General features: G+C 43.6%; 1 protein-coding gene across 3 annotated transcripts in view; it reads left to right on the top strand.

Annotated features, from left to right (window-relative positions):
• Window positions 1–17,432, top strand: part of SLC44A3 (solute carrier family 44 member 3) — a 173,847-nt gene that overhangs the window by 62,297 nt on the left and 94,118 nt on the right. The window lies entirely within an intron of this gene.

The raw sequence follows: 17,432 nt of genomic DNA, 5'->3' as shown, positions 1-17,432 counted from the left end.
TGGTAAAAAAAAAACACAGATACACAAATGATATAATGTTTTGGTCAATTACTGTAAGTTTTTTATTTATGAAAATAGAAGACAAAAATACACAGCCACCAGCCACACATATGTAGAATAAACATTAAGCAGGAAATTGGTCTTAGTTTAGCAGTTGTTAAGGGACCTATCCTAACTGCATTGACATGGGAGCAGGAGCAGGCCCTAATTTCTCAGGGTACAACTTCTAGTGTACCCTGAGAAAAACACCTTTCAGGATCATGCCCTAAAATCTGTCGGCATTGAGCTGATAATGGAGGCTATGACTGTGATTATGAAAGCACAAAAATTGGCATGAGGCGATGTACTGCTGAAACTACCTTTAACAGTTTTTAAAATCAGCTAGATTTCAAAATTGATGGTGTCTCTTTATCACCATTGGTTAAATGCAGGTCAGGTGGTGACTCTGCTGAAACTAATAGACTTCTATCAGGGCATATTTTGATCACTTCTCTTAAAAGAAACATTGTTAAATTAAAAGTCATACACTGAAAAACAATTATCTTATCAGTGGAAGGCAAAGGGAAGAGGTGGGTTCTAGAACATAAGCCACCATAAGTCACTTTGCCCTACTCACTTTTCTTTTTGTTGCCTGTTTTCCCAACTGTAAAACTGGGATAATACTTACCCACCTTTGTACTGCACTTTAAAGAAAGGTGGTATATTATCTGCTAATATTTTAGGGCCTAATCCTACCCCCATATTACTTTATTTTATAAAGCTCAAATCCACTAAGAAATTTCAGAAAGCTCAATGGGAAATTGTGGGATTTGGAGCTACTTGTGGAAAATCACAGAGAAAGTATTCAAAGAAATTATAGAAAGAAATAAAAGCAAACGATACAAAGTCTAAATTATAGTAATCTCAATAACTAGTTTACTTTTCACCATTTATGCTGAAGTCAATGGAGTTGATTCCACTGGCACCCTTGTAATCTTAAATCACAGAAAAAACATTTCTCTCTCTCTTTTCTCCTGGTTATTATTGCATTTAATAACACTGCTGTGGGTGTTCCTAGCATATTTTCATTCCTTTCTCTGTCATCTTAAATAAATGGATGCTTAAAGACCATTTTAAGTTTCATATTTTATACCATAAAGTAAAAGTTTTAAAGCATCAGCTGAGCACATGCATTTTAAATCATGGGAAGAAAAAGAAAAACATGATTTTGGCAGTGGTATCCTCGACCTTGACATATCTCAGGAAAAAAAAACATCCCTTCTCTCTAAATTACATTCCCATCCTGAAGTATGGCATGTCCTAATGTTACCTTGAATCAGCATTACAGATGGGACTAAGTCAAAGTTGGGATCAGAATCCAGCTCCAGATGGTATTTTCATCCAGTCCAATAAAAAGCTAGGAGTTCAGTCTTAAGTTTCATTGCAGATCCAAACTTCCTCCAAATTCTGGAATGTTAAGATCTGTGGGGGAGAAATAGGTTTCAGCCATACTCTAAGGAGTGTAGACTTTGGGTGATGATAAACAACATTCAACTGTATTCACTAAGGAAAAATATCAGCAATAGAGAATTTTAATTTCATATTTTATATTGTATTATATTTTCCCTCTGTAAAGAGCATATGGAGAACAACTACAATTCCCTATTAGTAAAATACTGGATTAATTTTTTAAACCTGAAGATACAGGATTCAGATATATATTATTCAAGCTGATAATTTATACAGAATAGATCCGTATCAGCCAACTAGAGCTGAGCAAAAATCAGAATTGCCATTGTGTGGGAAATGCCAATATTTCAATATTTGCTTTCCCCAAACTAGAATATCAACATTTGTCACAAAATGAAAAGTTGTGAACAACTTTGATTCAAAAATGGTGATACATTTCTCTTCAGCATTTTCAGTCAAAACAAAACATTCTACTATTCAAACATTTCATTTTGGCTTGTTGAACTGACCTGAAACATTGGCTTTTTGGTCATCTAATAGACTCTTCTTAAAGAACTCCCAAAATTAATTCACATTTTTCCTCTCTGTCAATTTCACTGATAATTTTCCTCAGCTTTGCTAAATTAGCCCTTTCGAAGCACAAAGTATATATATAGAGAAAAGGTATGTCCAGACTACCTGCCATATCAGCGGGTAGCGATCAATTTATTGGGGATCGATATATCGCGTCTCGTCGAGACACAATATATCAATCCCCGAACGTGCTCCCTGTCGACTCCAGAACTCTACCGGAGCGAGCAGCGGTAGCAGAGTCAACGGGGGAGCCATGGCTGTCGATCCCATGCCGTGAGGCCAGGAGGTAAGTCGGAATAAGATACGTCGACTTCAGGTACGATATTCCCATAGCTGAAGTTGCGTATCTTACATCAACATCACCCCCAGTGTAGAAATGTAGACCAGGCCAAAGAGAGAGAGACAGAGAGATAGGATTGCCCACTGTTTGCCCCTGTGTAATGTAATCAGGTCGTGATCACTGGTACCTACGCGACTACCAACTTTCAGTTAAGTGATTAATTCATCTTTATCCATTGTAATGAAGTACATAACAGCGTTATTCATGTGGAGTGCAATACCTTTTGTGTTAGAAAATTCATCTCTAATTTTTACAAGCTCTAATGATGTCTTACTACCGGCTGCCTGAGCTCTCCAGCACGTCTCACACAAATTGAATACAATTTCTCTTTCCACACATCACAGACAGTTGCTTAAGAAGTAACTTATCCTGTTTTCTAGTTGAGTCGGTGGTCTGTTACAGACTCCCATCAGTACCCTCTCCTGGGTTTTGTTAGTTAGGCATTCAAGATCCTGCGGGTCTGAGTTATCAGCAACACTGAAATAGGTAATGACATCTTTAATGCATACCTTTTACCTACGCTATCATTCCTAAACAGATTTTAACATTTCAATCACACAAATTGTGCAGCAGTTTTCAGTGATATCAATGATTTCAAACTTCTTCTCGTCAATGAGAATTTCTAGTTCCTCTTGCTTGTTATGCAGACTCCTAGCATATAAGCAAGTGCAAAATTTCTTCTCTTCACATTCTTTGCCAACCTTGGTTAGGTTTGTTTATGACACATCAAGGTTGAGTAGTATTGTACCACATCTGCCTCCTAAACACCCTTCCTTTCCTGCTCCAATTAGTTTCCAATTCAGAAGATTAGCCCCCTTACCCATCAGATGCAGGCCATCATGTTCAAACAACCCCCCTCTCCCACTGGAATGTAGCCCTTTGTAAAATCCTTGGAGCAGAGATCAATTCCAATCTTTGTGCAACTCCATGGACTTTAATGGAGCCACTCCAGGGATGAATTTGGCGCAAACATTTCATTTTGGAAACATACTCTGACTCCCTCATGAAATAAAAGAACTAATCAGAGGCTGAGAGAATCACTGTTCCTCTTCAAGTCCTTCCTCAAACCTCACTTCTTCCATAATCCATAGACTAAATTGCAGTCTGCTAAGGGCTTGGCAGATGATGGCTGTGATCACTACTACTGTATGGCTGGGAATAGACTGTTTTTTCTTATATTTATTTATACTTCTGTTTCAACTCCCCCGCCTGCACCTGCTTGTTTATCTCATCCAGCTTTTGTCTTGTCTTTCAGAATCTAAGTTTTTGGGGGCACAGACTGTTCATTATATGTCTGTATAGTAACTAGTACAAATATTTAATAATAGTAATAATAATAATAATATAATAAATATTTAATTAATTATTATTCATTGGTAAAAGTCATTGTTATTTTTCAGTGGGCCCATAGTTTTACAAGATGAACCAAACATTCACACATGTAAAGAAACAACAACAAAACAAATGAACAAGGTTGACTTCTATATTCAAGAGTAATTTAAGCCAAGGGAGTGTCTTCTACTGTTCGTTTATCCAGGCTGGTATTTTAAAAAATAAATAAACACAAGCAGGAACAACACAGTCACAACTGGCTGGTTATGTGAACAGCAGGAGTGGTTGTTCCTGAAACGACTTCAGTAAGGGTGATCAGTAACTAGGTATTGTGAAATGATGTTTAAAAAATTGCATGGTTTCTTACTGCATTATTTACAGTCTATGAATAAGTCCCGCCCTGAGGTATGCTTGTATAACTCCCAGATTCAGTCATCCTCTGGCTGAATTGCTGGCTGACCTACAAGATTGTAACTTAGGCTGTGCCTGCCCTACACACCACTGGCAGCGACATGGATGCGTGTAGTTACATGCCAAAGTGAAGAGCAGGAACAGCAGGCTGCATCCGTTCTGCAGCATGTAACTACATGGGTCAGTGAAAGACTCTGGTGGAGGGAGGCAGTGGGGAAAGGTATCGTCAGCTCCCCGCTGCTTGAGCCCTTCTTCACTGCAGTGAGGAAAGGCGCTGGCAGGGAGGAACAGCCTCATCCCCTACCAGAAGTAGTAGGACTCTAAGCTGCTAAAAATAGCACTATAAATGGGGAGGCACAGCTTGGGCGAGTGGTGAGCTGTGTAGGTGTGTACTTGGGTACATACTACACCCTTCAGGCATGTCTTTACTCTAGTACTTGCCTAAGCCATGCCTCACTATCTACACTGCTATTTTTACCAGTGCTAGGGGGCTACCTGCATATGTCCCTGTGTAGAAGCATGCTGTCTAGAGGTGCCCAGAGAGACACAAATGCTAGGAGTGTTTGATCAGAGAATCAGGCAGTGTCTAAAATTCAATGAGTATTTTTATTTAGCATTTTTTAGAGAATGTTGAGTTTGAAATAGAAGCTGTGAGAATATTTACTTGTTGCTGTTTCTCAGTTCATCCAAGTGCTCTGCCCATTGAATTGGAGAAACTAGGTTCTGTGCTGAGACCATTGTAGGTGATTTGGGCCAGGTATGAAACAGACTATTTGTGAAGCTGGTATTGGGCCCTGGGGAAACTGGGCGTGGAGCAGGAAGTGAGTGATTTGCTGAGGGTATACAAAGGCAGATAGCAAGAGGCCAGCTAGCAGTGGAAGTTAGATAGCAACCAAGTGAATCCAGACAATGAGAGAGCTTGATCTGAGTGAAGCTGGGTCCTGAATACTGAACTGATGTAACAAAGACACAATCTAGTAAATATAAACTTTTAAAAAAGTGATTGGGAGACGTGTAAACATGGGACCTCTGAGCACCCTGATGCTAACAAGTTCTAATAAGTGAGGTGACAATCTAAAGAAAGAAACAACTGCTACAAGGAATGGAGGCTAACAGATCCAATCCATTCTGGTGTGGACTATATGCAATACTCAGATAAGATCACAAGGATTATATAAGTATGTACTTTTGAATTGCTAGGAGAATGGCCTAGAGGAAAATGGAGCTGGAATGGTGGTTGAGGTCACTGGCCCAGATGCTACTGTAAATTGATGTAATCCCACTGAAACCAATGGAACCATGGTTGTTTGCACCAGCTGAGGCTCTGATCCTGTGAGAAAGACAAAAACAACCTAATAAGAGGAGAAACCTAGAAAGCAGTAATACTGAAAGAGACTTTGGAATGATAGTGGACAGAAAATTGCATGAGTTTGCAATGCTATAGTCAACAAAATTGGCCGGTATAATTTTGGCCTGCATGTGGAGTCGTCATGTCATGGAGCAGGGATCTAAAAGTCCTTCTCCATACTGCTGAGGTGACTACTACATTGAGTCTGGGGCACCTCATTATAAAATATAGGGAGAGTTAAGGAAGAAAACATGTGAGTGGGCTCGAGAGATTGATTTATGAGGAAAGATTAAAAAGTGAAATATTTATAGCAGGCTGGATTCTTCTTTCAGCTAAACCAGTGAAAATCCAGAATAGCTCCACTGAAGTCAATGGAATTACTCTTGATTGACACTGATGTGAAGATCATATTTTTAGCTCCTTGGTCTTATTATTACTGGGATGGGGTGAGATCATAACAGATATCATTTAAAAGTATAAATAAGGAGGACAAGGCATTATTTTGGGTGGTGGCAGGAGTAATGTGCAGGAATACCTGGCTGAATAGTGGAAGAGAGATCTGTAGGCACGGGAATATTCATCCAAGGAAAGTGATTAAAGTTCAATTACTCGACCTATGTCCAAATTGGTCTGGACAGAGCTCTGGAAGATGCACTGGAGGGAGCATTCTCTGTTTATTAGTGAAGGTGGGAGTGGACCTGGTGACCAAATAGGCCTTTTCCCCTCTGACTTCTATGGGCTGTTCATTGGTGCTTGCGCAAGGAGGGTAGAATACATTGTATTTGTTCTGCCCTTGAGACAAAGGACTCATTCTTGCCTAGTGTTTGTGCACAAAGTGGGGGCTGGGAGTAAAAGGCATAGACTGGCTCTTCATTCTATACAAGCAGCAGGGCAGGGCACTCTATACAGAGCACTTGAGAGCAAGGTTTGGCCAGTCCTGAGATGGAGTCTTTCCATCAACTTCAACCAGGACCGCCGGGGGTGGGGGGGGCAAGACGGGCAATTTGCCCCAGGCCCCGGGCTCCGCAGGGGCCCCCATGAGAGTTTTTCGGGGCCCCTGGAGCGGGGTCCTTCACTCGCTCTGGGGCCCCAGAAAACTCTTGCGGGGCCGGGCCCCTGAGCTTCTTCCGCTCCCGGTCTTCGCTGGCGGGGGAGTCCTTCCGCTCCGGGGCGGAAGGCCCCCCCGCCATCGCATTACCGCCGAAGTGCAGCCCGGTCTTCAGCGGTAGTTTGGCGGCGGGGGGCGCTTCCGTTCCGGGACCCGCCGCCGAAGTGCCCCGAAGACCCGCGGTGGGGGTCCCCCGCCACCGAATTAGCGGTAATCAGCGGTAATTCGCCCGCGGGTCTTCAGGGCACTTCGGCAGCGGGTCCCGGAATGGAAGGGCCCCCCGCCGCCGAACAGGGCCGGCTCTAGACATTTCGCCGCGCGGGGGGCCGCCTGCCGCTTGCAGGTCCCACGCTCCGGTGGACCTCCCGCAGGCCTGGCTGCGGAGGGACCGCTGGTCCCGCGGTGCCTGCGGATGCTCCACCGGAGCCGCCTGCCGCCGATGGCCCCAGGCCCCCGGAATCCTCTGGGTGGCCCTGACTTCAACAGACTTTGGATCTGACCTTCAATTCTCAAGGGGCTTGGTCTGTGAGCTACAGGGCATGCACAACTCCATCTTGCTAATTAGAAGACTTGCAAATGAGGAATGGGCACATTGCACCTTCTCAGAAGAGCAGCAAAGTTGCCCTGTGCAATCCTGTACCAGAAGAAGCGTGGTAGCCAGTGACACATTGGTCTGTGGACTGCTCCCTATCACTGCACTGGTTCCAGCAGCGTTTGGCCTAGAGTACTTCAGATACAGTGACATGCTCTCCCCAACTCTATTTATTTTTAACTAGCCTTTTCCTAGGTTTTTTCCACTTTATCCTTTAATTTTTTGTTTTTAGTGAATTTACAGTAGCTCTTGTGAAAAGGGCTAGACAAGAGTTCTCTCTTTATCCACAGGACAGTAACAGCGTGAGCAATAGCAGTGAGCTTCCTTACTCTATCCCACAAGCATGCTTCAAGCCTGATGGAACCATCCTGAGGGATGAGTCAGTCTCTACCACCCATTCATCTCTGGGCCTACTGTGTGGGGTTGGGGGGAGTGGAGGTGTAGGTGATGAAAAGATCCAGGAAAACACAAAAGTGAAGAATTAAGTTATTGGCAAAGAGAGCTTGGAACTCAGTGGAGGGGAAAGGGTTTGTTCTATCATCTCTCTTCCTGATGCTGCTCCCCTGTCAGAGTATTAAACAAAATAATGATTCTTCACATCCCTGAATGCAAGTGGTGTAGTCATTTGTATGAGTCAAGGGGTAGGAGGATACATTTCCTTGTCTAACAGTCTATTTGATTCCCAGGCTTGCTGTGATTCTGCTGTGAGTGTGAGCTACTCTAACACTGAGTACCTGCAATATTGCACCTGATAATCTCATGTACAACGCCCATTGCAGTATTTAGCATAACAGCCCATACACTGCATACTTAGGTTTGGCAAAACTTGATTTGTTTTAAAAATGGGGATGGATAATATTTAAGTATTTTTTGATTAATGTTTTACATTTTGACAGTTGCAGGAAGTTATGGTGGGAGTCAAACAATTATATAATGACAGTAGATGTTGAGATTCAAGAGCTTTATAACAGTGAAAACACAAAGTATCAACATTACATGCAAAATATACAAAGTAAATATACTTATATCAAACTGAAGTTCTCCAGCAGCATTTTTCTCACTTTGCCTATCTGTACATTGATCATCATCGATTGAAATATTTTTTCATCTGTACGTGTGTGAATGGAGAAATCAACATTTACTGACCTTTGCCAATAAAAATCACATCCTTCCAACCATATAGAAACACACTGTAAGTATAGTTTTAATTAACCGAGTCCCTTGTCTTTTCTCTACCCCTTAAAATTACAACCCAATCTCATCCAATCATTCTCAATATTAACAAGAACTATGTAATAATTTGTTAGGCCATAAGCAGAAACGGGTGAATAAATCAAGATACTTTTCACGAATGTTCAGTTAAATCTGTGAATGAATTCACTTTGGCCATGTTTGCATCCCTCTTGAGTTGGTGTTCCAGGAACACATGAGTAATTCAGTTTGCTCACACCAAATCCTTCTGGAGCATGAATTTTGATGCAATTGCAAGTATTCATGCCTGTGAAAGCAACACTCAATACTAGTGGTCAGGTCAGGATGTGGTAGGTTTTTCTCCCAGGCACTCCCCTTTCTCACTATAGAGCTGCTGTGTGGGGGTCTGTCCTTTTAGCAATTCAGCCCTGTAGCCATGTCAAACATTTGAGTCCATCCCTTTTGGGGTAGACATAAAAAGTCCAATGATATGGAAATCTTGAGAATTCAGTAAGGGCTTCCCCCTTAGGTTGGGGACTTAGGCTCTGACCTCTTGCACATCCAAGATTTCCCCCAGTTAGGTTCCCGACCAAGGGATAGACTTCTGTCATAGTTCCCTCCTTTAGAGATTAGCAGGGGAGCCCAGGCCCACCCTCTCCACTGGGCTCCAATCCAGGGCCCAATAGTAGGCAGTTAAGACGTGTACCTTGGGTGCTATGTACCTGCCTCTCTGGATCACGTCCTACCACTGTCCCCTCTTCCCACAGGGAAAAAATACAGAAACAAACACAAAATTAAAGTTGTCACTAGTCCCTCCTTTGCAGGCTTGGGCAGATCAATATCTCCAAGCCTCAGGGAGCAAGAGCTCCTGGGATGCTCCTTCCCAAGAGCTCAGAGCAAGGTTTGCTCCCTTCCACTGTCTGTCATCTCCCTCTGAGCTGTTCTACTTCCTTTTTTAAGCTCCACTTCCTGCTTGTGCAGGCTTTATAGTGCAGCAGGGCCAACTGAGCTCACAGCTGCTCCTTAACCCCTTCTTCTCCAGGGTAGGGTTTCTACACATCATGACAGTGCCATAACAGTTTGTGCATTCATATAGTTAGGGAACAAACAATAATACATGATTTATCTGGCCAACTACAAATGCACAACTCAAATTCAGAATATTCATGATCAATCCACAGAATAAAAAAATCAAAAATTTGAAAAATTTAAACAAAAAAGTTTGAGGAAATTTTTACAGGAAAAGTCAATGAGCAGAAAAAGGCTCAGTTCAAGTAAATTGTTCACTGTAAATTACTCAATCAGCTCTAGTTGTAGTTGAAAATATTTGACTCTACATTTTTAAAAATGTCTTTTTACAGACTGTCAATGCCTATGTAACCACTACTATAGAGCCTTCAGCGTGACTCCTTAAAAAACTGGATTATACCATTGTGACATTCCCCTGGTGTTATCTGGACCAGTGATCTGCTAGGTCACTCCAATTCTTGACTCTGGGAGCCAGTCTTACCCTGCTCTGCTGTGAGGACCCCCACTCCTGGGCTGTTCACGCACAGCTTCTGGCATGTAAGCTGCTCCTTGGATTGTGCAACAGAATGACACTAGCCAATATCTCTGCTCCCAGACACAACCCTAGGAACCTCTGTCATGCAGTGTCCAGTTATGCCTGTGGGACACTGCAAGCTTATATGAGTTTGTCAGTTTAACAAAGAAATTGATATGCACCAGGCTTCTTTTCCCAAAGGGAGTCTCTGATACGCTTGAAACCAAACACACTGCTTCAAGTAGAATAAACAAACAAATGTATTAACTACAAAGATAGATTTTAAGTGATTATAAGTCAAAGCACAACAAGTTAGATTTGGTCAAACAAAATAAAAGCAAAATGCATTCTAAGCTGACCTTAACACTTTCAGTGCCCTTACAAACTTATATGCTTCTCACCACAGGCTGGCTGGTTGCGTTTCAGCCAGGTTCTTCCCTTTGATCAGTGCTTCAGTCACTTGGTGGTAGTGTCTGTAGATTGAGGTGGAAGAGAGAGGAAGAGCATGGCAAACGTCTCTCCCTTTTATCATGTCCTTTCTTCCCTCTTGGCTTTGCCCCATCCCTCCCTCAGAGTCAGGTGAGCATTACCTCACCGTAGTACCAAACTGATCAAAGGAAGCGGGGGTGACTCACTCGAGAGTCCAACAGAGCCTTTATTGCTGCCTAGGCTAGTATCTTTTCTTCCTGTGAGGCTGAGCTGGGTTTGTCCCATTCATGCCCTGATGAGGTGTGAACTGCTCCTCTGCTCTTGGAGAGTTTTTGCCTGGGCTTGTTTTAAGCCATGAGGACACATTTTCAGCCTCATAACTATATACATGAAATTACAACCTATAACATTACTATAACAGCAATTACTATAACATTACTGTAACAGTGCTCAGTGCATCATGAGCCTTCCAAAGACACCTGACATGACAAACTTTGCATTGGATACCACACAATCATTTTATAAGGATGAACATGGGGGTCTAGGGTGTTCCCCCGAGGTACAGAGCGTCATAACCATTTAACAGAGATGGGACTAAATCCAAAACCACAAGTCCAAACACCCACAAACTTTGCTAAAGTTCTAATTTGGATCTGAATGCCTGTACTTTATTTCAATGAGCTGAACCAAACATTCCTGAGCTTAAAACTTTGAATCTGGATCTGAACTTTGCAGCTCTAGACTATCTCTACTATAAATCCTAACTAAACCATAGTCCCATATTTCATTGATTTAGAAATCTAAAGATTCTGACTGTAATAATCAATGTTTGATATGTTCTTTCCATGGCAGTGAAGAGGTCCAAAATGAGAAGAGAAAAGTATTTAACTTTTTCACTGTTCAGAGATTTATTAGTACTAGAAAAGGCAGGGGAAGATTGTTAAACTCTTGTCTGTACCCTGCTTCTCCATGTTCAATGACTTTCCACCCAGAGAGTGTGTTTTCCAGTCCTATATATAATTTTCTTTGGCTTGTGGCATCATTTTCTTGGGACATTATATTTACCTTACTCTGCATCTTTGTGTTGGTTCCCTCCCCGCACAACTGAAGAATTAAATGATAAATTACTGCTACTACAACTCTATATGAAATGTCCAGAGGAAAAGAATATTATATGCCCATTAAAAAAAAATCCTAATGTTTCTTTTGTTTTAAGTTTTACAATTGCTAGAATGTTTCTGATTAGGTCTGCTTAGCCAAAGAGATTTTAGTGTGTTTCTTTTACTATTAGAATAGTGACCAGAAATGAAGTGATCACCTTTCTGAACTCCCACTGTCTGTCTCATAAGTACAAATAAATTTAACAAAGATAACAGACAACTATATACCAGAAACTCACAGATCGCCACACATACCTTTATAGATCCAATAACCACCTCAAACACACCAAGAAATCTGTTATCTACAGCCAGGCACTCAGATACCACAGAATATTCTCCGAGGAGAAACTTTGGGATATACATCTTGCCACACTCAAAACTGCCCTCACCAAATAAGGACATTCCGCCAGAGAAGTAGATCTTGTCATGGAACAGACCACCCAAATACTCGAAGAGGGCCTGCTTCAATACAGAAATAAAGCCCCCTCCAACTGCACACCCCTAGTTGTCACCCAGTTGTTCACCTCATAGTGGAACCCATGCAAGGTATTGTCAAACAACTACAGCCTATACTTGATGGGGACCCCATCCTGAAAGAAATCTTTCCTGAACCCCACTTCTGGCCTTCATACAACTCCCTCCCCCAATCTCTCCAAGCTCATCATCAAAAGCAAGCTTCCCACAGACCAGGCCACACCAATTCAAAGCAGCACCAGAACAACAGATGCAAAACCTGCAAACGTATCTCCACTGTTAAAATGATCAAAAAAACCCCACAACACATCTTTCAAGATCCATGGGTCCTGTACATCCTATCACAACATGTAGTGTACTTCATCCAGTGCCCTAAATACCCCAACAACAACAATGTGGGTGAAATCAGACAATCAGTATGCTCTCGAATGAACTCACCCAGGAAAATAATAAAAAACAAAAACACTCTATCATCTGTGAGTGAACACTTTTCACAGATAAATCACTTTATATCTGGCCTCCCAATCCTCTTTTTCAAAGGAAATCGTCATAACAGTTTCAAAAGATGAGCCTCGGAGCTTAAATTCATAACTTTGCTAGACTCTAAAAATCGTGGACTAAATAGAGACAGTCGATTTATGGCTTTTTACAACAATCTATAACCCACTAGCAACGTTCTCCCAGCTGCCTTTCCTTCTTATGATTGGAGGTGTGTTAACAGGCCACTTCACTTTGAATGGTTTCTTGAAATATGTGTTAACTACTTATGCTAAACCATCTGTTCCACCTTTGATTTAGGCCCTGTCTATACTGGCAAGTTTCTGCACAGTAAAGCAGCTTTCTGTGCTGTAACTCCTGAGGTGTACACACTGCCAAGCCACTTAGTTGCAGAAACTGCACAGTTGTAGCGCTTAAAAAAAAAACAACCAACGAGAGGCGTAGAGCTTTCTGCACCAGGGCTACAGTGCTCCAGTGCCAGTGTAGACACCGTGGTGATTACAATGCTGCAATTGGCCTCTGGGAGGTGTCCCACAATGCCTGTTTTCACCTTTCTGGTCATCGGTTTGAACTCTACTGCCATGCCATAAGGTGAACAACTGTCATCCCCACCCCGTAAATCATTTGAAAGTCCCCTTCCTGTTTACTTGGTGACGCGTGCAGTGGTCTCAGCGCATCTTTCCAGGTGGCCATGCCTGCTCTACACACCAGGCGATCCCCCATTTGAAGTAATGCTGAGCTTCTGGACCTCATCAGCACTTAGGGAGAGGAGGCTGTCTAGTCCCAGCTGCCCTCCAGCCATAGGAATTATGATACCGATGGACAGATTTCATGACCATGACTGGGACACATTGCAGTGCAGGGTCAAAGTGAAGGAGCTGTGGAAGGCAAACTGCTGCTCCAGTGCTGTGCCCATGAGCTGCCGGTTCTACAAAGAGCTGGACACGATACTCAGTGGTGACTCCACTTCCACTGTGAAGACCATTGTGGATACTTTGGTGGCTCATATGCCAGTTGAGAGTGGACCGAGCCAGCAGGAGGAAATCTTGGATGAGGATATGGAGGGAGAGGGGGATCCAGAGGCAGAGGATGACTCAGAAGCCAGAGATGCATGCAGCCAGGAGCTCTTTTCTACCCTGGAGGAGGCTAGTCAGTCACAGCTGTCGGAGACTGGAGAAGTACAAACGGGAGAGGAGGCCCCTGATAAGTGGATCTGACTTTGGGAATCGCTGAAACGAGTTGTTGGGGGCAGGAAGGTTGCAGAAAGCAGGCTTGTGTCCCAAGCATGCTTAGTCTGAGCAACAGAATACGGTGTCGATTGACTCTCAGAGATCTCCAGGAAACTCTTGTGGAGATACTGGGCAATCCACTGATGCAAGTTCTTCAGCAGAGCTGCTTTGTTGAACTGCACCTTGCTGCTTTCAAGTTGCCCCGTGTATGGCTTCATGAGCCATGGCATTAAGGGGTAGGCGGGGTGTCCCAGGATCACAATGGGCATTTTGACTTCCCCTACGGTGATCTTCTGATCAGTGAAGAAAGTCCCTGCTTGAAGCTTCCTGAACGGGCCAGTGTTCCGAAAGATGCATGTGTCATGCACCTTTCCAGACCAGCCTGCGTTAATGTCTGTGAAATGACCCTGGTGATCCACAAGCACCTGGAGAACCATTGAGAAATACCCCTTGTAATTAATGTAATTGGTGGCTAGGTGGTCTGGTGCCAGAACTGGAATATGTGTGCCATTTATCGCCCCTCCGCAATTAGGGAAGCCCATTTGTGCAAAGCCATCTACAATGTCCTGCACATTGCCCAGAGTCACAGTTTTTCAGAACAGCATGCGATTAATTGCCCTGCACACTTCCATCAACACAAGTCCAATGGTCAGCTTTCCCACTCCGAACCGGTTAGCGACCGATTGGTAGCAGTCTGGAGTAGCCAGTTTCCACAGTGTGATCACCATGCGCTTCTTCAGTGACAGGGCAGCTCTCATTCTCATGTCCTTGCACTGCAGGGCTGGGGCGAGCTCATCACACAATCCCATGAATGTGGCTTTCCTCAGTCGAAAATTCTGCAGCCACTGCTTGTCTTTCCAGACATGCATGACAATGTGATCCCACCTCTCAGTGCTTGTTTTCCGAGCCCAAAAGCGGCTTCCACTGTGGTCAACACCTCCGTGAATGCCAAGCAATTTCATGTCATAGCTACTATGCATGGCGAGATCAGTGTCACACTCCTCTTGCCTTTGTAGTTTAAGGAATAATGCCACTGCCACTCGTGACGTGTTAGTCAGAGCAAGCAGCATACTGGGCAACAATTCAGGATCCATTCCTACAGCCCAAAGAGGCAGAGTGCGCAGTATACAAACTGTTGAAATATGGTGCCCAATGTGGACAGGAGCATAGGGATTTCTGGGATGCGAAGCAATGCATCACGGGTCTTTGGGACAGGACCCGGGATGCCCTGCGGCCCCCTCTGCCTTCCTACAAGTCTGAGTGGCAGAAGAGAAAAAGGTGCTCTGTGGGATAGCTGCCCAGAGTGCACCGTTCCGAATACTGCTGCAAGTGCCGCAAGTGTGAACATGCTATTGCACAGGCAGCTGACTGTGTGAACACACAACAGTGGGTTCCCTTCAGTGCTCTCTGAGCAGAGCTGTAACTACCAGCACTGTAACTTGGCCAGTGTAGACATGCCCTTAGCTGTGACACTGTACGTTTCTCAGATGTGAAGAGCTCTGTGTAAGCTCAAAAGCTTTTCTCTCTCACCAACAGAAGTTGGTCCAACAAAAGATATTATCTCACCCACCTTGTCTCTCTAAAGTTAACACGAAACAGTTTCTGAGATTTATCAGATGACTCCACCCATCTATTTTTCAAAATTCTGATTGATGATTTCAAGCTTTAGGATCTCTGTCCTGCTCTGATACAAGGCACATTATTTCCACAGAGTTCAGTTCTCCTCCTTTTGGACTATCTAGAATGAGCTTGTCTATTGCAAACCTCCTCATATGCCTCTAAGCGATAAGCCTCTCATGGATCAGTAAGTGGTTAAAACAGGAAACAAAGGGTAAGAATAAATGGTCAGTTTTCAGAATGGAGAGAAGTAAACAGTGGTATCCCCCAGGGATCTGTACTGGGACTAGTGCTATTCAATTTATTCATACATAATCTGGAAAAAGGGGTAAACAATAAGGTGGCAAAATTTGCAGATGATATAAAATTACTCAAGATAGTTAAGTCCAAAGCAGACTGTGAAGAGTTACAAAGGGATTTCACAAAACTGGGTGACTGGACAACAAAATGGCAGATGAAATTCCATGTTGATAATGCAAAGTAATGCACACTGCAAAACATAATCCCAACCAATGTTCCCTATAATTTTTTCCATCTATGTGCAGAATGAATTTTGTTATGTGCACCAAAATTGAGGTAATGTGTGGATGTGCACCACCGGTAGAAACAAAAAGCCTAGATATATTATATATTTTTAAAAAGTTCCCATAGGGATAATTACTCCAGCCAGGATAGGTTAGGCATTTTAGAACTCACTACTCAAGGAATTAAATTTAAGCATCAGAAAGAAGTAAAATTATGAAATGCATAGACCAGTCAAAAAACTAAAATAACAGCACTTTTATAGAATAAAATTACAGAGAATATATGTGCATTTCAGGAAGCACCAAGAAGTAGCAAAAAGAACAATAACACAAGTATGTGTTGGGAGGTGAGTGTGAATGAGACTGTGTGTGTGTGAGAGAGAGAACGTATGAGAGACATAGAGACAGAGTGTGTGTGGGCTGGCTGCTGGGGAAGTCTATGAGACACTGTGAGCTGTCTCTTTAAGCACAGCGGCTTGTTCAGGCTTGTTCAGACTGCAGCAGCTGCCAGTAATTCTGTCCTGATCCTGAGCCCTGTCCCCTTTCTCAGGACCGGCGCTAGGGGTTTGAGCGCCCTAGGCACACGGCAATTTCGCTGCCCCACGTGCTGGTCCCGCAGCTCCGGTGGAGCTGCCGCAGTGGTGCCTGCGGAGGGTCCGGTGCTCCGCGGCTCCAGAGGAGCTGCCGCAGTCATGCCTGCGGGCGGTCCACTGGAGCCGCGCAAGGAGCCGACCGTCCGCAGGCACGACTGCGGCAGCTCCACCGGAGCCACCTGCCGCCCCCTCCGGTAAAACAGCGCCCACCAATTATTCTGGCGCCCTAGGCGATTGCCTAGGCTGCCTAAATGGTAGCGCCGGCCCTGCCCTTTCCCCCACTCTGAGGAGATGTAGTACATGGTCTGGGGGGAGGAGAACATTCTGACATCAGTGCCTCCCTGTCCCCTCCGCTCTGCACAGCATGCAGGAGGGTCCCAGGAGCTGCTGGCCAGGGTCTCCAAGGCAGAGGACAGGAGCAACACAGCAGCACAGCAGGAGAGGGGCATCTGAACACACATCACTGGATGTGCATGTCTCTGCTAATCAAGTGGGCAGCACTTCATTGACTCTTGTGCGGCCACACAGCTTATAGGGAACACAGATCCCAACTACACATACAAAATGATGGGAGCTAAATCAGCTATCACTCAAGAAAGAGATCTTGGAGCCATTGTGGATAGTTCTCTGAAAACATCCGCTCAATGTGCAACGGCAGTCAAAAAAGCGAACAGAATGTTAGGAACCATTAAGAAAGGGATAGATAATAAGACTGAAAATATCATAACACCACTATATAAATCTATAGTACATCCACACGTAGGATACTGTGTGCAGTTCTGGTTATCCATCTCAAAAAAGATATATTAGAATTGGAAAAGATACAAAGAAAGGCAACAAAAATGATTAAGGAGATGGTAGTTTCCATATGAGGAGAGATTAAAATGACGAGGATGTTTCAGCTTGGAAAAGAGACGATTAAGAGGGGATATGATAGAGGTCTATAAAATTGTGACTGGCTGGAGAAAGTGAGTAAGGATGTGTTATTTACTTTTTCACATAACACAAAGACCAGGGGTCA

The sequence above is a fragment of the Gopherus flavomarginatus genome, chromosome 7 (genome assembly GCF_025201925.1).
Source record: "Gopherus flavomarginatus isolate rGopFla2 chromosome 7, rGopFla2.mat.asm, whole genome shotgun sequence".
Lineage (NCBI taxonomy): Eukaryota > Metazoa > Chordata > Testudines > Testudinidae > Gopherus > Gopherus flavomarginatus.
The sequence above is the reverse complement of the archived record's forward strand: the minus strand, read 5'-3'. Positions and strand labels throughout refer to the sequence as shown.